Consider the following 26,674-nt stretch of genomic DNA (forward strand, 5'->3'; position numbering starts at 1 on the left):
CTGCCCTTGACCCAGACTGGATGGTAGCGTTAGAACTGCGGGATGCGCATTTTCACATCTTCATTGTGCCGGGCCACAGGCATTACCTGCGGTTCAAGGTTGGTCACAAGCACTTTCAGTTTAGTGCTCCCATTCGGCCTTACCAGTGCCTCTTGGGTGTTCACCATGGTGAATGGTGGTGGTTGCAGCTCATCTGCGCAGGTCAGGTATTTCAGTTTTTCCTGACCTCGACGACTGGCTTTTGAAGGAGTCTTTGCCCCCAGGCTGTTGTCTCCCACCTTCAGACTACAGCGAACCTCCTGTATGTGCCGGGGTTCTCTGTAAACATGCCAGAGTCACACCTGACTCCTCGGACGTTTCCTTTCATCAGTGCTGTTCTGGACACAATGCAGTTTTGGGCATATCCTCCCTAGCAGCCTGTCAAGGATATTCAGGTTATGATTCCAATGTTTCAGCCTCTATCCTGGCATTAGGTGAGACTGACTAAGGCTGTTGAGCCTCATGGCCTCCTGCATCTTGTTTGTAAAGCATGCCAGGTGGTGTATGCAGGCTCTGCAGTGGGACTTGAAGTTCCATGGGCACAGCATCGGAGAGATCTCGCTGACATGGCCCAGATCTCGAAGAGAACTGTGAGACCTGTAGTGGTGGTTTACAAACCGCGATTGGGTCAAGGGGAGACCCCTCTCTCTTCCCCAACCACATCACACAGTGGTGACTGACACATCACTTCTGGGATGGTGCAGCCATGTTGGAGAGGTCGAGATCAGGGGACACTGGTCTACGGAGGAGTCAGGGCTCCTCATCAATTTGTTGGAGCTTTGCGTGATTCAGTTGACATTGAAAGCATTTCTTTCCTCAGTCAAGAGGAAGTTTATGCAGGTGTTCACGGACAACACCACCGCCATGTGGTACTGCAACAAGCAGGAGCGGGGTCGTGGACCCTTTGTCAAGAGGCCCTGTGTCTCTGGACATGACTGGAACAGCAGGGCATAACCATGGTGGTTCAACACCTGGCAGGTTTTTTGAACACCAGGGTGGACAAACCCGGCTGTTGATTCCTAGCGGATCTCAAATCGCATCTCCTGCCGGAAGTGGCGCAAGGTCTCTTTCAACAGTGGGGAGAGTCTTGGGTACTTAGGTTTGTGCAATGTTAGCAGTATTGTGCGCTGGAGTTTTCTAAGTGGCTATCTCTAGGAGACGCTTTTAGTCCCATGTGGAGCTCAGGTCTGTTGTACTCCCTTCCGCCCATACCACTTCTGCCCAGAGTACTAAGAAACACCAAGAAGGACCAGGCCAAAGTCATCCTTGGCTCCGGTCTGGGCAAGGAGACTCTGGTATCCAGAGCTTCTGAAAATGAGCATCGATCCATCTGATTAGGCTGCCTCTTGAGGGGGATCTTCTGTTGCAGCAACAGGGGAGGGTCCTTCACCCGACCCTGTCAACACTGCCTCCATGCGTGGAGCTTCAGCGGTGGCAGTTGATGGCTTTTGAACTTCTTCCTGAAGTGTGCAAGGTTACTTTGGCGGCCAGGCAGCCCTCCACTAAGATGGTATACACCTGCTGTTTGCAAAAGTTTGTATCGCATAGTACAGAAAGGTCTAATGTACCTCTTCGTCTTCTCTTTCTACTGTACTTCTTTTTATTCTTACGCTTGCCCAGCGGGGCTCTGTGTTGGGTCCTCTTAAGGGTTATCTTTCTGCTCTATCTGCTGTTTTGCGGCTGCCAGACCAACCTTCTCTCTAAATCTCCAATTGTAAGTGGGTTCTTGAAAGGGCCGGCTCGCTTGTTTCCACCCACGCCCTTTGCCATGCTTCAATGGGACCAGATAAAGTGGTGCTTCATGTTCGAGGCATGTGGGCTGCTGAATTCATATCTTAGCATAGATCGCCGCCTGGTGTTGGGTCCGGATGTTTGCACCTTGTTGTCTTGGAAGAGTCTTCGAAGTATCACGAGATAGGTGACTCCTCCCCTGGACTACAGTGCGCATGGGCATCTTCTTCATCCTCAGATTGTTTTTCTCCGCCATTGGGTTCGGATGCACTTCGACAATCCAACTTCGGGACCGAAGTTTTCCAACTCTACAACTTTAAACTTTCGACGGTATTGTTTCCGCTCGGTATCCCTCGACTCGACAAACCTTCCTTTTTTTCTCCGGTCGTCGACGCGGACTGTTGGGCCTTTTCAACGCCATGTGCATCTTCTGCTGATGGAAAGGACCCCGTTTAAAAAATGCCCAGAGTGTGGAGCCAAATTTACACACAGCGACAAGCATAGGGTATGCAACAGGTGCCTATCTCCGGAGCACAATGAAGAAAACTGTCCAGCTTGTGCTCTGTTCCGTTCTAAAAAGACTATCCGGAACCGAAGAGCTGCTCGACTAGGAATGCAGCGACGGGCACCAGAACCGGAAACGACGAACATGAACTCCCAGAGGCAGAGGGCTCGGAAGATCTCGAAATAGTCACCGTAGAGGACCAGTCGGACTCCGATGACCAGGTCACACCGGGGCAAACCGTGTACAAAATCCCCTACCCCGCCTCCACCTCCACATAAGGCTCCGGTCAAAGCATCGCACAAAAGCCTTAGCCGTCACCGAAACACAGCTTCAGAAGCCCCGCCTTCCTGCTCTGCTCCGAAGACCACACCGAAGCCTTCCGGTACCCCGGGACTGGGCAAAGACACTCCACCCAAAAAGGTTGTCAACCCCACTAGAGTCGTCGATCCGAAAAAGGCTGTCTAGCCAAAAAAGGCCTACCAGCCGAAAAAAGTCGTCGAACCGAAGAAGGCCGTCAAGCAAAAGAAAACTGTCGAGCCGAAAAAGGTCATCGAGCCGAAACAAGTCATCGACCCTAGAAAAGGCGTCGAAGCGAAAAAAGGCGTTGAGCCGAAAAAGCCCGTTGACCCTAGGAAGGCATCACAGGATAAAAACGTACACCCTAAAGAGACACTCGTCTCGAAAAAAGCTAAATCTTCGGCGCCACGGACAGAGGAGGAAGAACTTTCACCCAGATCCACAACAAAGACTGTATATAGACCCTGAAACAGGACATATAGTCTACAATAAAAACAAAAGAAGACTGGACACTAAAGCCCCTTCTCCTGTTCCTCCAAAGAAAAAGGACTTTGGCACATCCCCTTCAAGACCTTATACACCTCCTCCTTTTACTCCCAACATGCCTTATGTTCCATATTCTCCTTCAATTGTAGATTATGATCAGGAAGAAGACATGGGGCATGATCCTCAGGATGATTTTATACCACCTGACGATCCAGGGAACACAGATGACACATGGAGTGGCCATAATGACCCCGATGATACTGATTACACACAGCCCATACCCAATCCCACTACATACCCCACAAAGCCGTCTCCTACTGACGACACGGTCGCTTTTAACCAACTAGTGGACAGGGCAGCTCAGTATCATGGTGTACACATGCACACTGACCCTATGGAGGAGGATTTCCTGTTTAACACCTTCCCAACATCAGAGAAGAGTGTCCGTATACTCCCTATGCGAAAAGGGGTACTAAAGCACGCACCAGACATCTTTAAAGACCCAGCCAGGGCGCGTGTCCTCAATCCAAGTAATGTAAAGAAATATAAACCGGCCCCTACAGACCCTTCTTATATCAAGTCTCAACTACCACTAATCTCCCTAGTTGTGTCTAACGCTGGGAAGAGAGCTAACTCACAAACAGGTGATGCTCCCCCAAAATTTTCAATTGTCAATTATTAGAAGCGTCAGTGAAGAGAGTGGCCTCTCAGGCAGCAAATACCTGGAGAATTGCCAATACACAAGCTCTCATAGCACGCTATGACAGAGCACACTATGACGAACTGGAGGGATTACTACAACACCTACCAGAACCATATAAGGCAAAAGCTAATGACCTAATACAGGAAGGGAAATACATTACTAACGCATCCATAAAATGCGCCCTTGTTGTAGCTGATACAGCAGCTGGGTCTGTCAAGACTAGTGTATTGGTACGCAGGCATGCCTGGCTTCGCATTTCAGGTTTTAAAAATGAAGTGCAGTCCACCATATTCAATCAACCAATTAACCAGGATTTCTTATTTGGACCTGCGGTAGATACCATCTTAGAAAAGATGAAAAAAGACACTAACACCGCTAAGTCCATGGGTGCACTTCAATTTCAACAGTCTAGAACCTCTTTTCGTCGCTCCTCCTTTCGAGGCTCAGGCAGAGGCACCACATCACAAGCACCTTCATCCTATAAAAGTAATAAACAAGGCACCTTTAATAAAGGCTCCAGTAGAGGAAGTTATAGGGGAAACAATAACAAGGGCAGAGGAAGTGGTAATAACACCCGAGCCTCCACCGCCACCAAACAGTGACTTTCTCACACTCCCTCCAGAACACTTAACACCAGTCGGAGGAAGATTAACACAATTCCTACCAGTCTGGAATGCCGTTACTACAGACAGGTGGGTGAGACAAATTATCCAGTATGGTTACTGCCTGGAACTCAAATCTACTCCTCCCAACATGCCACCCAAACACCGTCCAATGTCCAAAGAACACCTCACGCTGTTAGAACAGGAGGTGAAATCCATGCTAGAAAAAGGTGCCATAGAGCCAGTCCCATTACAACATCAAGGGACAGGGGTATACTCTCTATACTTCCTCATTCCCAAAAAAGACTGCTCACTCAGACCAATATTGGACCTCAGACCTTTGAACCAATACATCCACTCAGATGATTTCCATATAATCACTCTACAACAGGCACTCCCACAACTCCAGCAAGGTGACTTCCTCGCAACATTAGACCTCAAGGATGCATACTTTCACATACCCATACATCCAGCTCACAGGAAATACCTCAGGGTCACAATAGAAGGTCAGCACTATAAATTCAAAGTTCTCCCCTTCGGGGTAACCACAACACCAAGGATGTTTACCAAATGCCTAGCAGTAGTGGCAGCACACCTCAGAAGGCAACACATCCATGTGTTCCCCTACCTCAACGATTGGCTCATAAAAGCCAATTCGTACGTACAGTGTGCCAGCCATACCTCACAGACAATCCAGCTACTGCACAATCTAGGATTTTCAATAAATTACCCAAAATCACATCTGCAACCCTCCCACATATAGCAATATCTGGGAGCAACAATAAGTATCTCCGTAGCCAAGGCATATCCAAATCCAGGCAGGATAGCCAACATACAATCTCTCATTCAAAAATTTCAGCCACAACACTCCCTGCCAGCTCGAGTGTTAATGCAGCTTATAGGCATGATGGCCTCCTGCATATTCATCGTCCCTCATACTCTGCTTCAAATGCGCCCCTTACAGGAATGCCTAGCACGCCAGTGGAACCAAGCTCAAGGACAACTAAAAGACCTAGTGTTGGTAGAGAGTCGCACTTACCGCTCTCTGCAGTGGTGGAACCCACAAAACCTTTCCAAGGGGCGACTGTTCCAAGAGCCGGTTCCACAGGTAGTACTAACAGCGGACGCATCACTGACAGGTTGTGGAGCCCATCTCCTTCAATATACAGTCCAAGGTCTCTGGACAGTCAAACAAAAGACTCTACATATAAACCACTTAAAGTTACTGGCAATATTCCTGGCAATGAGAGCTTTTCAGAAATACTTGCGCAACAAGACTGTGTTGATCCGGACGGACAACATGACAGCCATGCACTACATCCAGAAACAGGGGGGCACCCACTCTCTGCAACTATCTCACCTAGCACAGAGCATATGGAAGTGGGCGATTCCTCAAAACATTTATCGCCTGGCAGAACACCTCCCAGGGACAGACAACCAGATAGCAGACCTATTATCCTCAGGTTCTCCAACCATTCTTCCAAAAGTGGGGACATCAGACATAGATCTGTTTGCCACAAACGAAAACTCAAAATGCCCGTTCTTTGCCGCCAGGTTCCCACACCCGTTGTCACAAGGCAATGCGATATGGATGAACTGGTCAGGCAGATTTGCGTACGCTTTTCCACCAACCCCAATGATTCCATTAGTGGCACGCAAGCTAAGGCAACAGTCACTCACAATGACCCTGGTTGCTCCCACATGGGCAAGACAGCCATGGTACACAACGCTCCTAGAACTCTCAGTAGGTCCTCACCAAAGACTGTGCCTCTCGCCACAAATGCTAACGCAGAACCATGGAGAAATCAGGCACCCAGATCCCAATCAGATGAACCTAGCGATCTGGCTCCTGAAATCTTAGAATTCGGATATCTTAACTTGCCTCCAGATTGTATGAACATTATCAAAGAAGCAAGGCGTCCCACTACCAGAGCATGTTACGCAGCTAAATGGAAAAGATGTTATTTATTGTAATAATCAAATCAATCCTTGGGATGCCTCCATCCAAAACTTAATCTGTTACTTGCTGCACCTTCAGAGATGTAACCTAGCATACTCATCCATAAGGCTACACCTCGCTGCTATAGCAGCATATCTTCAAAACAGACAACACGTGTCCCTATTCAGAATCCCACCTATCAAAACTTTTATGGAAGGACTTAAAAGAATTATCCCTCCAAAGCATCCACCTTCTCCAGTCTGGAACTTAAACATAGTACTTACCAGACTCATGGGACCATCCTTCGAACCACTTAATTTATGTGAACTACAGTTCTTAACATGGAAGGTGGCATTTTTAATTGTGATTACCTCTCTCAGGCGAGTGAGTGAGCTACAGGCACTAACCATTCAGGAACCATTCATGCAAATTCACCACAAAGTAGTGCTGCGTACAAACCCGAAGTTTATGGCAAAGGTTATATCCACTTTCCACATCAATCAGTCCATAGAATTGCCAGTTTTGCAGTGTGAATCTTTCTGGATTCACTATGCTGTGCATATTCCGCAATCTGGTGGTTGGGTCTGGAATGTCTTTTTTCTTTTTCTTTTTTGTAGCTTAGGTGGGCGTCGACGTCTCACCATTTGGTGTACCTTCGGTGACGTCGGATCGTCGCGTGAAACTCCAGAAGTTTTGGATGAGAAAAGGAGGGGGGAAAAAAGCGATTTTCTTCAGGAAAAAACTTGAGAAGACCAGGAGAAGATGATCATCAGAGCCGGGATGACGAAGGAGAGGAACCTCGAGATCTTCGACGTCAGACGGAGAATGCGCACACAGGGGGCCCCCTGAGCGTAGTAACGGACAACACACCATTTAAATTCTGCCGTAATTGCCACCACAAGTACGCGCAGAGAGACCAGCACCCGGTCTGCAACCTGTCTGCGTATCGACCATGGGAGCAAGGACTGCAACGCCTGCTCAGTCTTTACTCCGAAGACGCTGAGGATTCGGGAAAAACAGAGGATAGCTCACCACACGCTGCAGGGCAAGGGCAAGGCCCCGTCGCTGTATGACTTGGGCCTCGCCACCGACGACGAGGACAACATCGCCGAAGGTCCAGATGTCTCCACGGTCGCAGAGACCGATAAGAAAACGTCAGACAAGGTAGGAGAGTCTACGACCCCGAAACCCTCGACAGGGCCTCGAAAACCGGAGGCTGACTCGAAAATCAGAGTCTAGAACCTCGAAGGGAGCACCGGCGTCGAAATCTTCGACGACCGAAGCTGCGGTTCCCGAAAAACAGCCCAGCGGATCCTTCGAGAAGGACTCCCAGGCGGCAAAGACCAGTGAAAAACAAAGGTCATCGAAGCAAGCTCCCGAAAAGGGATCCTCGACTTCGAAGGAGAAGGAGCTAAGAGCCGCTTCGACGTCGACGGGACCGTCGATGAGGGCGGCCGAAACGTTAAACGCCGAACAGGCCGCACAGATGGAGAGAAAGAAAAGAGGGCTCGAGGCCGAAATGGAAAACATCATCCAGAGGAAGAAGGACTTCGAAGACAAAATGAAAAGCTTCATGATCCCCTCGAAGCCCACGACGGTCCTCAAAGAGATAGAAGAACACAAGGAGTTTGACGCCGAAGAGCCGCCGAAAAATCCGGAGCCCTTGGAGCAGGGAGAAGAGGAGGACCTCTATTACACAGAGGGTGATTATGGGGACCCGCGTTCGAGCTACGACTCTGGATCCTTGACGGCTCAGGACCAGGATTGGCAGGACATCGAGGCCGAAAACCCGGAGGAGGCTGTGGAGACATACCCCTCAAGGCCTTCGCTGCCAGATGACATTGGGGCCTACTATGAGGTTGTCAAGGAGGCTGCAGCAGCTATGGAGTCAAATTGGAGGAGGAAAAGGCTAAGGCAGATTTCCTGCTGGAAACCTTGCTCCCCGCACAGACAAAAAGCCATTTCCTGCCCATACTGAAGAGTGTTATGGCACAGGGCAAAGAGGCGTTCAAAGAACCAGCTATCTGCAGGTCAGTCACGCCAAGGATGGAGAAAAAGTACAAGTTCTCCTCCCAGGACCCCCCTTGCATCCAGGGGACAGTTTCAGCAGACTCAATTATAGCCGCAACGGCCAGAAGGGCCAATGTCCCAACATCATCTGGGCCACCACCTGACAAGGAAAGCAGGAGGATGGACCTAATAGGCAGAAAAATTGAGAGAAATGCAGCAATGCACTGGAGGATGGCAAACTCCAAAGCCCTTCTCAAAAGGCACCAGTACCAGCATTGGGACGAAATGGGCCAATTGCTCAAGCACCTCCCAGAGGAACACCAGCAGAGAGCCGCTCACCTCGTGGAAGAGGGGAAAAGCATTGCAAACTCGTGCCTGAAGACAGCCTTGGACGGGGCAGAAACATCCAGCAGGCTGATGGCTATAGGAATCACAGAGAGAAGGCAAGCCTGGCTCAGGATCTCAGGCTTCAAGACGGAGGTTCAAAACAACATTCTGAACACCCCTTTCAATGGAAAAACACTGTTCGGAGCCCCAGTTGATGAGAAACTCACCCAACTGAAGAAAGACAACGAGACGGCAAGGTCCATGGGGGCCCTGCAATTCATGGGGATGAGAAAAGGCACTCCTACGCGGAGGCCGAACGGAAGGGGTGGAAACCAGCAAGGACAACCACACCAGGCGTTCCACCAGGGTCAACAGAGTGACAACCAAGGTCACCAGGGCCGGCAGAAGCAAAACTGGAACTACCAGAACAGGGGCCAGTCCTTTCGCGGGAGAGGAAATGGACGGGGCCAGAGAAGGAGAGGCGGTGAACAACCCCCCTCTAAGTGACTTCACACAGGAAAAGGTGCTCACCCACTCATACCCTCCGAGGGAACAGCACGGAAAAACAAAGAGGAGAGGGCTACACGGACAAGACAGAAAGGAACATGTAACACCAGTAGGAGGCAGGCTGAGATTTTTCCTCAGAGTGGAGAAAAATAACCAGAGACCAGTGGATACTCAACATCATACAGTTCGGATACTGCATAGAGTTGGAAAGGAGACCACCAAACAGAAAGCCAAAGCAAAGAGAGCACTCTGGAAGGGAGCTGCAATTGCTCCTAGAGGAAGCCCAAGAACTCCTCAAAGAGGCCATAGAACCGGTCTCATTCAAAGAACGGAACAGGGGAGTGTACTCAAACTACTTCCTGGTGCCAAAAGTGGACGAAAGCCTAAGACCCATCCTGGATCTACGGTTCCTAAACAAATATGTAAAGACTCAAAAATTCAAGATGACTTCCCTACAAGAGGTCATCCCACAGATAAAGGCCGGGGACTTCTTGTCCACCATTGACCTCAAAGATGCGTACCTGCACATCCCCATGAACAGGCAGCACAAGCACATGCTAAGATTCACAGTAAACAAGGATCACTACCAATTCACAACCCTGGCATTCGGTCTAAAGTCCGCACCAAGGGTATTCACCAAATGCCTCGCAGCAGTGGCCGCACATATGCGAAGAGAGGGGATACACGTGTACCCCTACCTCGACGACTGGCTCGTAAAGGCAAGCTCTTACAGGACATGCAAAGATCATGCAGAAAAGGTCACAAGAACGCTAGGAAGCCTGGGATTCTCCATACACTGGGGAAAATGCTCTATGGAACCGGAGCAAGTGAAGATCTTCCTGGGAGCTCAAATCAACACCGTCCAATGCAGGGTTTTACCCAGCGAGAAGAGGACACTCAGCCTACTGAGGGAGAAACGTCACTACCAGAATGGGCGAGCTCTGACAGTGAGGGCAGTGAGCAAGATCTTGGGAATGATGGCGTCATGCATACACCTGGTCCCCAATGCACGCCTGCAGATGAGACCACTCCAAGAGGGGCTGCAACAGCAATGGCAACAAGCTACAGGATGTTGGGAGGATCTAGTGGTTGTAACGCACAAAGTGCAGGAAGAAATAAAGTGGTGGACCAAAGAAAGGATAACAATAGGGAAGCCTCTAACGCCACCGGACCCAACAGTGACCATCACCACAGACGCATCCCAGAAGGGATGGGGCGCACACATGAACAAGCTCAGAGTGAGGGGTCTATGGAGCCCAGGGGATGCGGTCAAACCCATCAATTGCCTGGAGCTAAAAACAGTGTTGCTTGCCCTCAAAGCCTTTCAGAAACAACTGTACAACCAGAAGGTGCTGACACAGACAGACAACACCACAACGATGTTTTACATGTACAAGCAGGGGGAACACAATCATTCCCTCTGTCAAGCTTGGCACAGGAGATCTGGAGATGGGCAATACCACTCAAAATAGACCTGCTAGCCATACACCTGCCAGGGAAGGACAATGTAGAAGCAGATTGGTTCAGCAGGCAAACTTCAGCATCCCACGAGTGGGAACTCAACATACAGGAAACAGAGACTATTCAGAAGGTGGGGCACTCCGACAATAGACCTGTTTGCAACACGCCAGAATGCAAAATGCCAGTACTTTGCATCCAGACAACCAGAGACACTATCCCAAGGGAATGCCCTATGGATAAACTGGTCAAAAACATTTGCCTACGCTTTTCCCCCGATACCACTGATTCCCAGGGTTCTCAACAAATGCATGTCGAGCAACATGACGCTCATCCTGGTGGCACCACAATGGGCCAGGCAGACCTGGTACTCACAGATAATGGAGATGGCACAGGGTCCACCCCACAAGTTCTCAAAAAGAAAAGACCTACACTCCATGGAAAACGCAGAAGTTCTACAACCAGAGCCGGAGGGCCTCAGCCTATCAGCTTGGCTCCTGAGGACTTGAGTTCGCACATCTGAAACTACCAGAGAGCACCCTACGGGTGCTGCGAGAGGCAAGGAGGCCCAGCACACACAAGTGCTATCGGGAAAAATAGAAAAGATTCACTCAATGGTGCTGCAAGAAGAAACTCCAGAGAAAGCTGACCAAGGAATCAACGGTGCTAAGATACCTCACGCACCTAATAAGAGCCAAGCTAAGCTCATCCTCGCTGAGGGTACACCTGGCAGCGATTGTGGCATACACAAGAGGAGAAACAGGGAGAAGCTTCTTTACATCTCAAGTAGCAAAAAGATTCCTGGAAGGGGCTAAGAGAATAGCGCCACCAAAATGGATGCCGCCGCCGGCTTTCAACCTGAATGTGGTACTGACAGCTCATGAAAGCACCTTTCGAACCCATCCACAAGGCATCACTGCAAATGCTGACGATGAAAGCGGCCTTTCTGGTAGCTAGCACCTCGCTACGTAGGGGGAGCGAACTACAGGCACTAACACTGCAGGAACCCTACATCCAGATACACAGTGACAGGGTCGTGATGAGAACAGACCCGCACTTCATGCCAAAGGTGGTGTCAAGGTTCCACATGAATCAGAGTATTCCGATTCCTAGCTTCTTCCAGAACCCCACGATAAGCGCTGAGAGGGCGCTCCACACTAGACGCAAGAAGGGCAGTGATGCACTACATTGAAAGGACGAAGGAACACAGGAAGACAAAAAGTTCTTCGTATCCTTCGCAAACAGTTACATGGGTAGACTAGTGACTAAGAACACCATAGCTCGATGGATCGCACAAACAATACAATTCTGCCACAAGCAAGCGGGGCAGGAGCTAACAGGAGGGGCACAGGCCCACTCAACCAGGAAGAAGCGAGCAACAATTGCCTTTCTGGCCAACACACCAATTCAGGACATATGCCTGGCGGCAACATGGGCTTCAGTGCACACGTTCACTAAGCACTATTGCGTGGATGTACAGATGAACAAGGAAGCACAAGTAGGACAAAGAGTGCTTCAACATATATTCAACAACCAACGCTCATCTTCCACCCAGCCGCCACAAATGTAACAAAACCACTACAAAATCTATGCACAGCATAGTGAATCCAGAAAGATTCACGCTGCAAAAAGAATAGTTTCTTACCTGTCGGTGTAGTTTTGCAGCTTGAAGATCTTTCTGGATTCCGCCAGAAAGATGAGGCTGGAGAAGAAGGTGGAAACACATAGAAAAGAAAGCAAGTTGAAGCTTACAAGATACGTGAAAAGAATTACGTTGAAAGAAGGATTAACAAACATAGCCATGGATTCACTACAAACACAGAAAAGAAAAAAGACAGAAAAAAGAATCCGAAGATGGCGCCCAAGGGTGGGAGCTTCTGCCGGAAGCATGGCGACATCACCGAAGGTACACCAAATGGTGGGACGTCAACGCCCACCTGGGCAACAAAAAAAAAGAGAGAAAAAAGACTACGAATCCGGGCCCAACCACTAGATTGCGGAATATGCACAGCATAGTGAATCCAGAAAGATCTTCAAGCTGCAAAACTACACCGACAGGTAAGAAACTATTTGTTTTCTTTCAAAACCCGCAATCTGTAGGTGAAAGAGCCCTACACACACTAGACGTTAGAAGAGCTCTTATATTACGTTGACAGAACAAAATCATTCAGGAAGACAAAGCAACTTTTTGACGCTTTTTCACCACAACATAAGGGCAATCCCATCTCCAAAGCAGGAATAGCCAGATGGATAGTTAAATGCATTCAAATATGCTATCAAAAAGCAAAGAGCACTTTAACAGTTCCCCCTAAAGCACACTCAACGCGTAAAATGGGGGCATCCATGGCTTTCCTTGGAAATATTCCCTTAGACATATGTAGGGCAGCTACATGGTCTACCATACACACTTTCACAAAACACTAATGTGTTCACGTGCAAGCCAAACAACAAGCTGCTGTAGGCCAGGTTGTCCTTAAAACTCTATTTCAAACCACTACAGCTGATACAGGTGACCACCGCTAGAGGAGAAACTGCTATACAGTCTATGCTAAGATATAAATTCAGCAGCCCACATACCTCGAACGGAAAATGCTACTTACCAGTATGCATCTGTTCTTGGCATGTAGGGCTGCTGACATTCATATCGCCCACCCTCCTCCCCGGTGCTGGTCACAGCTGCATGGTTATCTTCTTTACATACATTTACATGCTCATCTCTTACTTTACTATACTCCATCTTTGCCACAATGGCGAAAAATAATCTGAGGATGGAGAAGATGCCCATGCACTGATACTTCGAAGACTCTTCCAAGACAACAAGGTGCAAACATCCGGACCCAACACTAGGCGGGGATCTATGCTAAGATATGAATTTCAGCAGCCCTGCATGCCAAGAACAGATGCATACTGGTAAGTAGCATTTTCATTTTGCTCTCCCGCATCCCTCTAAAGAAGAGGCGCGTATCCTCCGTCTGGACCCAAAAAGAGCATGGTAATTCTAGGTTGACCACATAAAAAAATTCTGGGTGGACAACCATCTTTGTTGTGTACGTGGGAGCTAAGAAAGGTCAGGCAGTGCAAAAAAGGAAAATTTCTTGCTGGTCATTCTCTGCATGAAAATCTGCTATGCTTTAGCGAAGAAGAAGGGATTAAGCGCCCATTCCACAAGAGGAAAGGCTGAGACTACGGCCTTGGATCAGGGGGTTCCCAGGCTTGGACATCTGCCAGGCAGCAACGTGAACGTCTCTGCCCACATTTGACAAGCATTACTGCTTGGACAGTCCGGTCCGCAGGGATGGGCGTTTTGCCAGTTAGGTCCTGCAGGACTTTCTAGTGTAAGGAATTTGTTTGCAGCCTGCTGTCAGGAGGGTATGGCGTGCGTGTGTATCTATTCTAAAGTAAGGAATCTGCAGGTAGAAATCGCTATCTGATGAACAAGTTACTTACCTTCGGTAACCCATTTTTCGGGACAGACCATATCTAGCTGCAGATTCCTTACAGATCCTCCCATGCCTCCCTGCAGACTTATTCGTCTGGGTGGCGCCTATATAGGTGACCGTGACGTCATAACCTACGCTAACTACGCCGGCGATGTCATGTGGAGCCGAATGGAACCACCTGACGGCGCTCGCCCCCGGTATTGCTCAAGCAAAAGTTTCCGGATCCAGCCTGACTCCTGGGAAATTCTAAGATAAGGAATCTGCAGCTAGATAAAGGTAAGTTACTCGTTCAACACTGCATAGTCATTTAGCAAATATCCCACCTCTCTTCCCTGAGCATATCGTACTCTTACCTCCTGCCAGCCTAGAGACACTGATTGTATCTGATTCCTTTCTGCTAAGTTTGCGATCTAAAAGTACACAGGAACATACTGTATTTTCAGCGTGGAGGTATTGATGTTTCTTAAACAACCTGGATGGTGCAGTGGAGGATCTGAGTTGTTGGAAGGGACAGCAGCTATATCATTGGAGGAGGTGGCTGAGTAGAAATCAGATTGCAGTGTGATAGATACTGACCGGATTTGAGGGTGCCTCGTTTTTCTCTTTGTCTAATGTACAAAGAACTCAAAACAAATTTAAATATATTGAAATTGAAGATAAAACATACTCGACTGAATATATAAGAAATTACACTTTGCCCTGATGAAGTCCTTTCATTGGGACTGTCGTGTATTTCTATAGGTTCTGAATCGATCCCCCTATTCCTGACCCTATTCTGGTTAAACTACCTAGCTAGTTAACTAACAGTCAGCCCATGAGGCAAGAAAACCCCCATGATGCAGATACCGTTATCTGACGCAGTCACACTACGGCACAGGAACGTGTTATCTGATTAGGTCATAACGCTTGAGATCTAATTAGACAAGCGACATTCCTCCAGCCCCTGATAAGGCATACGACGTTCTCATAACAAATCAACCCTATGACAACCTGGATAATCCGTGCGGCCATTGTTTTGATTTCACAGAGAACTTTAGTAAAGAATGTGCTAACGAGCAAGTCGTATGACATCTTTATTGACGTACCTATGTCCATCCTTACGTCAATCCCGGCACCTTTAAGGTATAAATATTGCCGACCTTGCCCTATGCAAACACACGCGTGGTGACAAGACGGAGCAGCCATACTTGCCGAAGCCGAGAGCAGAAGCAGAGCCCGCAGGCAACAGCCCCGCCTTCCTGACGCGCTGAGAGACGCGCTGCTATCTCAAGCCGAGAGACCCAGCACCGGCGCTTCTGGGCAGCCCTCGCAGGCAGCCTGGAATATCGAGAGCAGAGAAAGAGATACCATTCCTCATTCATCCTAAATTCCAGGTACAGAACTGAATAACCCCTCACAGAGAATTCTTTAGTTATTCACTTGGCAAAAACAAACTTAACTTAAACTGTAACTTTCTATTCCCGCCCACGCATTAGACTTAGGTCAGGTACACGGGGTAGGCGTATTTAGAAACACCAGTTGAGTACGTTTAGTCAAATGTATATGTGTATGTAAATATATTTTAATCATTTTAAAACATCATATGGCTCAGAAACCATATCAATGTTTTTACAGTATTATTTTATACTATTGCTTCTAATGTATGCACTTTACTTAACAATAAGTATTGCAATAATATCGATCCATTTCTCTTGTACGAGAAAAGAGACTGATCAATAAATAACACCTTTTATTGAACACGCCCGTCTCTTCCTTTTCTCTACATTCTGATGAGACTAAGAATGCACGTACTGACTGAGTAAAATAATTGCCTTGTGCTCACACGACTCTTGAGATTGACTCTTGATTAGGGGAGAGCAAAGTTGTCATGTTCTATGGTTGTCAGAAACTAAATCCCTTCTTGTCTAATCAGGGGAGTTAATCCTTCCTTGAACATTCGAGAAAGTTTCTAGCGAACTCTGAGCTTAGCTGGCAAACCCAAAAATTAAGTCTAGTATCGACAGTAGTAGACCTAGTTAACGTCTGGCCTAGGCCTTTACTGCTGTAGGTACTATTCCAATGCGCAGAGCCTATTGGGAAAATAGGAGCTACACTACATGGCGCCCAACGCGTTTGGAAAGGGCGATAAAACTAACGTAAGACATTTAGAGTAACTCAGTCGTGCTTTCTCACTCAGACCCCTTTTCCCAAATACTCCAAAGACGTCTGGAGTGGGTGAAAGGTTATTATAACCTCCAAAACCTCGCAGGAGGGAACTCCTATGTATGGTTCTTGGTCTAGTCAACGTTGAAGGATAAAACAGTTCCAGAATATTGTGCATCTAATCTCTGTTTCCATAAGAAACCTGATCTGCAAACAAAAATAATACCATCCTGTCAGTAAAATGGGAGACAGTGATGGAGAAAGAGAGGCAATTAGATTAGCTACTGAAATAGCAGATGCTGATGCTACCATGCAAGCAGCAGACGCGGATATAATACTCATTCCGGTCATTAAAAGGAGATCTATAACCTTAAAACTTATAGAAAATGGACTGACACCTAGAGGTGGCACAGTCATATTCGTAATTGAGGCACACGAATATCGGCAGACAGAGGTATACTATACATGGATACATTTTCCAGCAGCAAATGCTGTAACAAAGTACTTCCACTATTACAAAGTAGAGGAACCTCCTGAAACGTACACTCCTTTCGAGGAGGTGGAAGTACCACTCAAATTCCAAGAGCATTTGCTCTTATTTGATGGCGCCCTAATACATAACAATCACATTACAAGGCTCGGTCCTTTAGGTAGACCAGGAGCAACGTGGCCGGTCTTAGCCGGATACACACCACATCCAGACATCGAAAGAATGCCTGCAGCAGAGCTGTTAATACAGCTAAAACAACTACTAAAAATTCACAGACAATTAGTTCAGTATGTAATGCGGACTTCAACAATTCAGCCAGCGATTAAACTTCCACAGCTGACCCCTCACCAGGGGAACACAAATAAAATTACACCACAGAACATCCAATCCTGCCTAGGTAAAGTTCCAGCTAAACGGGAACAGATACCATTCTGGTTGGCACAGAAAATTACCCAAATAGAGGCGGTGTTTCCTGACACCACCCCGCTGGAAAAACACAGGATTCTGACTATATGTCTCCCAATGGGAATCGCACCACACATTGAGGACTGTGACACTTGGGGTACAGTCTTTGCTTCCATCTATACAAAAACGCACGGTGTTCCATCCATTTCGGTAATACCAGATGTGCTAAAACAAATTCAAGATGAATACGGTCCAGAACCTGCTTTAACTCTTGGTATGAAATTACTGAAAGACTTCAAGCAGGTCTCGGCTATATTATTAGCCAACATAAAAGGTGAAGCAGCAAACGTGGCGATCCGCCAGAGTTTAAAAGAGACAGATATAGCAGACCAACCAGCTGAAATTGCCAGAATCATAGAAAAATCCTATGAAGAACTAGGCAGAGATAGTCTAGGTGGAATACCAGTAAAACCGCAACTGACTAAAAGTCCAGAAAAAATGTTTTTTAATAATAATAATAATTCACCAAAAAAGAACTGGGATGGAAATAAAGAATCCAATCCTAAAGAAAAGAAATTCCAGTCCAGAGGAAGGTCTCCTAGGCGAAGAGAGAAATCTCCAAACCCGAGACAAAGGTCACCCCAGAGTGACCCCTCTGGGAATAGATATAACCTTAGAAATAGGGATAATATTAAAAAACCTGATAGATATCAAGAGATTGATACACGTCCCTCTCAATCTTTTCAGAATTCCTCGCAGAAATCGGAAAGAAGAGGACGATCAGAAGAGCACCCCAAGTCCAAAGACAAGGAACCTGCTCAACTGAAAAAGAAATCACAATTTCCAAAAAAGAAGGTAGCCAGTATCAAGGTAGTTAAAAATGCCGAGAATACTGAGGACACAACTGAAAAACGGAGAGTGGGCTCAGACAATGCTAGACAGCGCAGCAGAGGTGAGCATAGCTCGCAAAGTCCTTATGAATCATCTGGAGACAGTGGACACGAATGAATACCTTCAAGTGGAAACTGCAGATACCAGAGTTAGCAAGCCCCACAAAATATACGAGATAACATTACGTATAGAGGGAGATAAGACTAGGAAAATTAGGGGACTATTTTGGGATAACCTCTCCAAAGGCTATGACATCCTTCTAGCTGAAAAAGACTGGCCACCAGAGTTTGTCAGGGAGTGCCCTCATGGCGAAGAAGTAATTATGCCTGCCTTCTCGAATCAAATACCGATTCATAAAAAATATACACTTGCTAGAAAGTGGGCAGTGGCCTTAGCACCTGCTTTATATAAAAATCATGTAGGATGGGATGAGGATTCTCCTCCTCACAAAGTCCAGTTAAAATCACAACCAACTGCACAAAGGCAGTACCCAATTAAGCAAGAAGCTAAAAAACAAGTAAATGAAATACTAGATCAGCTAGAATACCAGGGGGTGATTGAAACTTGCACCTCACAAATGAACAATCCTTTGTTTCCGGTCGCCAAACCAGACAACTCATATCGTCTAGTTTTGGATTACCGACACCTTAACACATGTTGCAAAACCTTTGCAGTGCAAAACTCACACAGTGCTGCACTAATGAATAACATAGTGCGCAAAAAATACAAAACAACCTTGGACATCTCCAATGGATTCTTTTGTCAAAACATAGCACCAGAGAGCAGATATTTAACAGCTTTCTCAGTAAATGGCACTCAAAAACAATTCTGTCGGTTAGCCCAGGGGTACAAGAACAGCCCGGGGGTATTCTCAGCGAGAGTAACAGAATTACTACAACTATATGATGATGAAGCATTATCTTATGTCGATGACATTTACTTAACAGATGATGACTTGGAGACTCACTTGAAAAGAGTGAACACCATAATACTTGGTTTCGCTGCAGAGGGTTACAAATTCAACTTCAAAAAGTCCAGAATTGCCCATCTGACGGTCCTATTCTTAGGATATGAGTTATCAAGTGAAGGCAAAAGCCTGGCAGACAATTTCCTAGAGAAATGTGCCGTAATCCAAGCTCCTAAAACACTAAAAAACCTACAGTCAATTCTAGGCTTCCTAAATTTCGGAAGAACATATATTGCAAATTACGCAGAAAGGGTCAAACCCCTTTATGATCTAATTAAACCAGACTTTAAAAGATCCAGTTGGACTCAAGCACACACAGAAATTTTGAGATCCTTACAAACAGACATGCTAATTAAAACAAAATTAGAAACCCGTGATAATACACGCAACCTTGTGATCCGAGTCATCCCAGGGAGATGCGGATTCACATACCTAACCTCTAATGAGGGAGATAAGGTACCAATTGCATTCAAATCACATTTGTACACAAAAGCTGAACAGAGATTCAACAACAAAGGAAAAATTGTTCAAGCAGTTCAAACCGCAATAGCTAGAGAAAAAGACATAGCTGACGGTAGACATATCACAGTCAGAACAGCTGAATCAGCCTTTGAGGCATTAACAACACCGTGTAATTTACCAACAACAACATTGAATCCGGAATGGATACAATGGGTGAATTCAATCACAACGGACAAAGTATATTACTTCTTTGATCCAGAACTAGAAGAATTGAAAAATCTAAAATATGAAAAGACGTATCCTCTGCCAATCGACATTCTGCCCATACGACATTACGCCTGTGTAATATATACAGACGGACATGCTCAACCCTCAGTTTGGGGAGAACATGCATACAATCCCACATGTGAGATTACAAAAGAAGTGTGGCGCGGAGGTAAACTAAGACCTCTATTAACAAAGACACACTCAGTAGAAACCAATTCAGAACAACAAACTGAAATATTAGCTTTGAAAATGGCGCTAGATAATGCGGATCGCGAATTCCCGACACTTATAGTGTCAGATTCATAGTACTGCGTCAAAGCATATAACAAGGATTTGCAGACATGGATTCAGAACGGTTACAAAGATGACACAGATGCACCAATAAAGCAGAGACTGCTCTGGGAACAAGTAGCTCTTTTGAAAAAAGAACTACCAAAGACTCACGTGACACACTCACTGAGTCACCAGCGTGATGGCGTTCACGTTGTAGGGAATTCATTGGCTGAAACAGCCGCAGCGGCAGCCAGTAAACCGGCTCCCGTAGATCGAAAAAAGCGTACATTAAAATACATTGACGGCGAAACATTGCTGGCGGTGAAAACGTCATCAAAAGGCGACTGCTCAGCGTTACCGATCAATTATCCACTCAATTATACATACATAATCGATGCAAACTCCGTCCCTTTTGCTCGAATCCCTGGAGTGGGGGATAGAGTGATTCCAAACATGGACAGGAGAAGCTTGTTAATCGCAGACGCACACATGGGCGAGGGTCTCAGACACCTTAAATTAAAAGATTCTCTGGAAGAATTACAATCACGGTACTGGTGGCCAGGCATGAGCCTGCACTACACCATGTTTGTAAAAAACTGCCCAAACTGCAACAGAGATCGCAGTGGGGAGAGAAGCAGTTTAATACCTCGTCGAATCAAGGCAGATAATATTACCAACAAAAAGAATGGCTTGCGATTAACATATACAGGCTAGTTTCCACTTATAATGTAGATCACCAGCACTTGGCTGACGTCCGGACTATTATACAAGATTTGCGAGTCTAAATGGCATATACGCTAAGAGCATGCTACGTTCGACCATTTTTTATTTTTTTTCCACTCAGGCAATCCAGCCTGGGGGGGGGGGAAGAATGGCCAAATGAGCACAGCCCAGCGGGAATCTTCTCACTTCCTTCCTGAGGGTATGGGATGGTGTAAAGAAAAAACCAAGGCAGAAAGCAATCTATAATGGAAAGGACATTAGGTTCGGGAGCTGGGTGGGTCAAACATTTAATAAGTGTCCAACGTAGTCTAAATAACTTGCCAAGAAATTCTCTGAAGGGATTCAGTCCGTACGAATTATTATTCGGAACTAGGATGTTGATCTCTGACCTTGATAGTCAGACTTCAGTGGTAATAGAAAAAACCTTTGATGTCAAAGACCGTTTGGCTATTTTGCAGGACTTAAACAAAACAAGAAAAGACCTGAGCAACATACAGTTGAAACAGCCAACGACCACTGAAGATTCACCACCTGTCCCAGCAAGACCTGTCTGGATTCCAAAAGTCGGGGATCTAGTCAGGGAGAAGATCGCGGTAAAGAAGGAATTTGGGCCTTCTTACAGAAAAGCAGTTCCTGTCTTGTCTGTCAACGGGACAAGATCAGTTGTACTACCGCCACTTGCTGGAAAAAAGGAGAACCGAGTTGTATCCATCGACCTGGTAAAACCACAACATGTGGCCGATAACAAACAGTAGGCCAAGTGGACTCCCAATAAGTAGCAGAACACCAAGGTTTGCTACCAGTACAGAGGTCCTATCAAAGAGGCTCATCACATTCGAAACGCCTACAGAAGAACAACAAGGACTATGCAACAATGCAATAGAACTAAGACCTCTGAAAACCCAAATAAAGACATTTAGCAGAGAGACACCAATCTATACTGAAGTACCAAGTGAAAATGCAAAAAACAAAAATCCTGAACCAATTGGAACAATTGATAGAACTGCATCTGGTTACTTCATCAACTTCGATGATTCCTCTGACGGCTTCAGTGAACAAAAGACACAGCCATCATCAAAATCCTTTAAAGACAAAGCAAAGGAACTTTTGAAACAACTAAAAGAAACATATCTGATTTCTCCATGGATTGAATTTTGGGTGGGTTTTGGTGCATTTATCCTCATACTTTGGCTCATCATGGTATTTACCTTGGGACGCTTCATTGAGGGAAAATATGCTAAAATGGACACAGCAAGTCAGAACATCAACTTGGTCCTCAAACCACACACATCTTCACACGTCAAGAAACGAGAACTTTCTTCAGAACTTTCTTCAGCCAACTTCACAGCAATTCCAATACCTGGTGGGGTAGCCTGGGACAACACTGACTATGAAATTTATGGTCCGGTCGAGATCCTGAAATATCCACACCAAATCAAGATCTCCTTGAGTGATTTTGCAAAACCAAACTCATTTGCTGATGATTGGGACTTTGAAAGTATAAACAATATGATGTCTGACTTAGTAATGTCTGCTAAATTTACAAAACATGATTATTTGCAGGGTTCTACAAATTATGATAGTATGTATTGCTATAACCATTATGGTAACCATTTCTTGCATAAATCTGCACAACCTAGAAATGTTTTAAATTATAATCAATGGGAACATTGTGCTACACCTCCGAAAGGGAGCTCTAGAACCGTTTATGACAAATATTCATATTTTTCAGGTTTTAACATAACTAATGCTGAAACATTTTATTACAAATTGTCAAACAAGACAGGGATGAAAACCATGATAACCAACACAAAATTGATTTATTCTGATTCGTTCTTTGAAAAAATGAATACTTTTGGATTTGATTATTGGGACAAAAATGTTGATTTGAAAAGTGTTTGGGGTACAAAAGAATGGCAAGTACAGGGTTTAGAAGCTTTGTTTAGAGCCTGCATGATCCCAGAACAAATGATATTTTTAAATGACACTGTTCAACAAACCACCTGTCTTGGCTTAGCCAAAATCAAAGATTTAAATAACCTGTCTATTCCAAAGCCAACAATGTTTAGCAATAGCTCTGAAACAGATGAAGAAATAGACATAAACCATATACTTAACCAAAACAGAACACATCCTGATTGGAAACAATGGTTGATCTGGCCCACAGATACAAATAACTGTCAAGATAGATTCCTGAATAAAACACAGGGTTTCAAAATGACCAGGCCAGACCCTAGATATCCCCAAAGACATCACCCAGGGATAATAACAACCTACAGTGTGGGCAAATTATGCCTTCAATGGCTACAAACTTCCACACTGCCTGAAATTAAGCAACACCTAACTTTACTTACTGATGGTGCTGACTTGCGTGATTTCATACTGGGACCACGCAAACAGCGTCATAAGCGTTTCATAGCAGCCTCTGTATATGCAGCATACAATGAGGCCTGGAAGGTTACTCAAATTGAGACAGCAGAGAGAATACGTGAAATTGATCGTATTAATTTGGAAAAATCACTTTCTGTAGTGGACAATGGGTTAATGACTCTGTCCTCCAGAATTTTTTCATTGGACAGCATTGTGTCTTCAGCAATCGATATATTATCACAAGACTTACTGTTATTACAACATGGACAGTCACAATTGCGTTCCATTGTACAGCTTGGCTGGACGTTACAAAATCTGCGTTCAGGCTATGTGCCTTGGCGTTTAATCAACACAACGTCACTATTCCAAATCTTTAACCTTACTGATAGACAAATCGGTATGGCGCAGAAGGGTGCTGATTATACAATCTTGAGCATTGAAAAACTAGAAAGATTACCAATGACAATGTCAGAACGACCTGTCAGTGAATGGATAATCCACGGAATCATAAATATTCCAATCTCAACCTTCAGGTTTCAATACTGCCAAAAATATATACAGGCTGGCATGTACGAGAAATTGGGAAAGGGGTACCTTAAAACAACTTGGAACCTGCCCTATTCACATGCATGTGTCAGTAACAAAGGACAGAAAGTGTTTCTTAGTGGCAACAATTGTGCTATGTCACTAAGCGGCACGCTTCTGTGTAACGGTATTAGTTTGCACGGAGCCTGTGAAGGGAATTCATACAACCTTTCATGTCACCAGCAAGGCGCACCTGCAACTGAAATAGAACCATTCTTTCAAAGACTCTATAATGGGAGTTACATTCTTATTGTAGACCGCAGATGCTGTAGTCTTATGCCCGGGACTCCTTATCTCGTCACTACGACGGCGAAGGTCAAGTGCTGTGGACGTTCTTTGTTCCCCAGCTCCTTTCCAGACAGGGAGGCAAGGGCATGGCCCGGTTTGAAAATTACTTCTATTCGAATAGACACTTTAAGCAGAATGAAAACAGTGCTTCTTCAGACGCCTACAAGGCTCACGTCATCTAAAGAAACGTATGATCTACAAGTCGCAAGGACGACTGCAGAGATACATACATTATTATCAACTAATTCCCCCGTACATTTCGCGGAAATCCTGAGCGAAATCTTAAATATTTCTGATACCACTGGGGTCTCAAAGGTATTTAAGACAGTATTTTCGATGGCATTAACACCATTCAAAGCCATACTGGGTATTTTTCCAGATTTCGTCCATTCGATTTTTGGCGGACTTCCCCTGATCCTAGGACTAATTACAGGAATCCTATTCCTAGTCCTTATTTTCCGTTATGGCAACCCATGTCACAGATCAAACTCTCGCGACAATGGAAGATACGATCCTAGCCATTGGATACCGGGACCGGATATCAAAAATCCTGGGACTCTCCCGGCTTAGAGACCTAAATATGACTTGGTTTCTATCATTTCGACCAATGTGGCAAAGGTGTGTTTTACCTGTACTAAGGTGTCTGCTATGCGGAGAAGAATGCGTGTTAGACACCTGTCTGACGCTACAATCGGATGCGCCGGTGGATGCAGATACACTGTTGGTTCCTACCAAGGTTCACGCACTGTGCTGCCCTCAAAGGCTGCCAATTCTGATGACGGCATTCCTGGAATCTTCACCACTGCGATTGAAGAGTAGTGAAGTTCAAGATGAAAGCAGCATCGAACAGGTACGACCTTCTGTCAGCAATGCAAATCAGAATGTCAATGGAGACAATCATGCGCACGAATGCATGGTTACCCCTATTTCCGACTTAGAGGAACTTTCCCATGAAGCTGTTGACAGTTTTTTCGAAAGCCTGAATGATATGATGTTCTCTCCGGAACAGAAATAGAGACTTTTGAGTAAACTCGCACACGGCGTTCCCTGAATTCGGCCTTCAACTTTAAAAATAAAGTCACATGAACAATTACAATCCAGTTCACGGACAGCAACCTTTTTCAGCAAGCCCTTAAAATATTTTTCTATATATTTTTTCCCCGGGACACTGATCTTCTGCTTAAAGTAAGAAACTATTCCTAGAGAACTAAGATTTCTATTTTTAGATACTTTATATAGACTTTAGCTGCCCGCTGGTATGTTCACAAAATATATTATGTGATGAAATGGTTTCGACTTTTCTTTCTGTATAGCCATATTAAGAGCCATTTCATGTGTATTTCTCATATACCAACAAGCAATAATGCATAAAATGCGTGCTTACTTTTGCATTTAATTCATAGCTTAAGTGCATACAATATATGACTGCAATTTTTCAGTATATTTGAAAATTTCAAAATGCATTTATGTATTTTGGGGTGGTAAGGTATACACTATACTCTATAGTATGTTGTACTATGTTATACTATGCATAGATTAGTAGATATGACCATAGTTAGCGTGGAGTGGGTGTCGTGTATTTCTATAGGTTCTGAATCGATCCCCCTATTCCTGACCCTATTCTGGTTAAACTACCTAGCTAGTTAACTAACAGTCAGCCCATGAGGCAAGAAAACCCCCATGATGCAGATACCGTTATCTGACGCAGTCACACTACGGCACAGGAACGTGTTATCTGATTAGGTCATAACGCTTGAGATCTAATTAGACAAGCGACATTCCTCCAGCCCCTGATAAGGCATACGACGTTCTCATAACAAATCAAACCTATGACAACCTGGATAATCCGTGCGGCCATTGTTTTGATTTCACAGAGAACTTTAGTAAAGAATGTGCTAACGAGCAAGTCGTATGACATCTTTATTGACGTACCTATGTCCATCCTTACGTCAATCCCGGCACCTTTAAGGTATAAATATTGCCGACCTTGCCCTATGCAAACACACGCGTGGTGACAAGACGGAGCAGCCATACTTGCCGAAGCCGAGAGCAGAAGCAGACCCCGCAGGCAACAGCCCCGCCTTCCTGACGCGCTGCTATCTCAAGCCGAGAGAGACCAGCACCGGCGCTTCTGGGCAGCCCTCGCAGGCAGCCTGGAATATCGAGAGCAGAGAAAGAGATACCATTCCTCATTCATCCTAAATTCCAGGTACAGAACTGAATAACCCCTCACAGAGAATTCTTTAGTTATTCACTTGGCAAAAACAAACTTAACTTAAACTGTAACTTTCTATTCCCGCCCACGCATTAGACTTAGGTCAGGTACACGGGGTAGGCGTATTTAGAAACACCAGTTGAGTACGTTTAGTCAAATGTATATGTGTATGTAAATATATTTTAATCATTTTAAAACATCATATGGCTCAGAAACCATATCAATGTTTTTACAGTATTATTTTATACTATTGCTTCTAATGTATGCACTTTACTTAACAATAAGTATTGCAATAATATCGATCCATTTCTCTTGTACGAGAAAAGAGACTGATCAATAAATAACACCTTTTATTGAACACGCCCGTCTCTTCCTTTTCTCTACATTCTGATGAGACTAAGAATGCACGTACTGACTGAGTAAAATAATTGCCTTGTGCTCACACGACTCTTGAGATTGACTCTTGATTAGGGGAGAGCAAAGTTGTCATGTTCTATGGTTGTCAGAAACTAAATCCCTTCTTGTCTAATCAGGGGAGTTAATCCTTCCTTG

The 26,674-nt window shown here is 45.4% G+C and overlaps 1 protein-coding gene across 1 annotated transcript in view; it reads left to right on the forward strand.

The window, feature by feature from the left end:
• PPP2R2A (protein phosphatase 2 regulatory subunit Balpha) overlaps nucleotides 1–26,674 on the forward strand; it is a 511,441-nt gene that overhangs the window by 462,108 nt on the left and 22,659 nt on the right. The gene's annotated exons all lie outside the window — the stretch shown is intronic.

The sequence above is a fragment of the Lissotriton helveticus genome, chromosome 11 (genome assembly GCF_964261635.1).
Source record: "Lissotriton helveticus chromosome 11, aLisHel1.1, whole genome shotgun sequence".
NCBI lineage: Eukaryota > Metazoa > Chordata > Amphibia > Caudata > Salamandridae > Lissotriton > Lissotriton helveticus.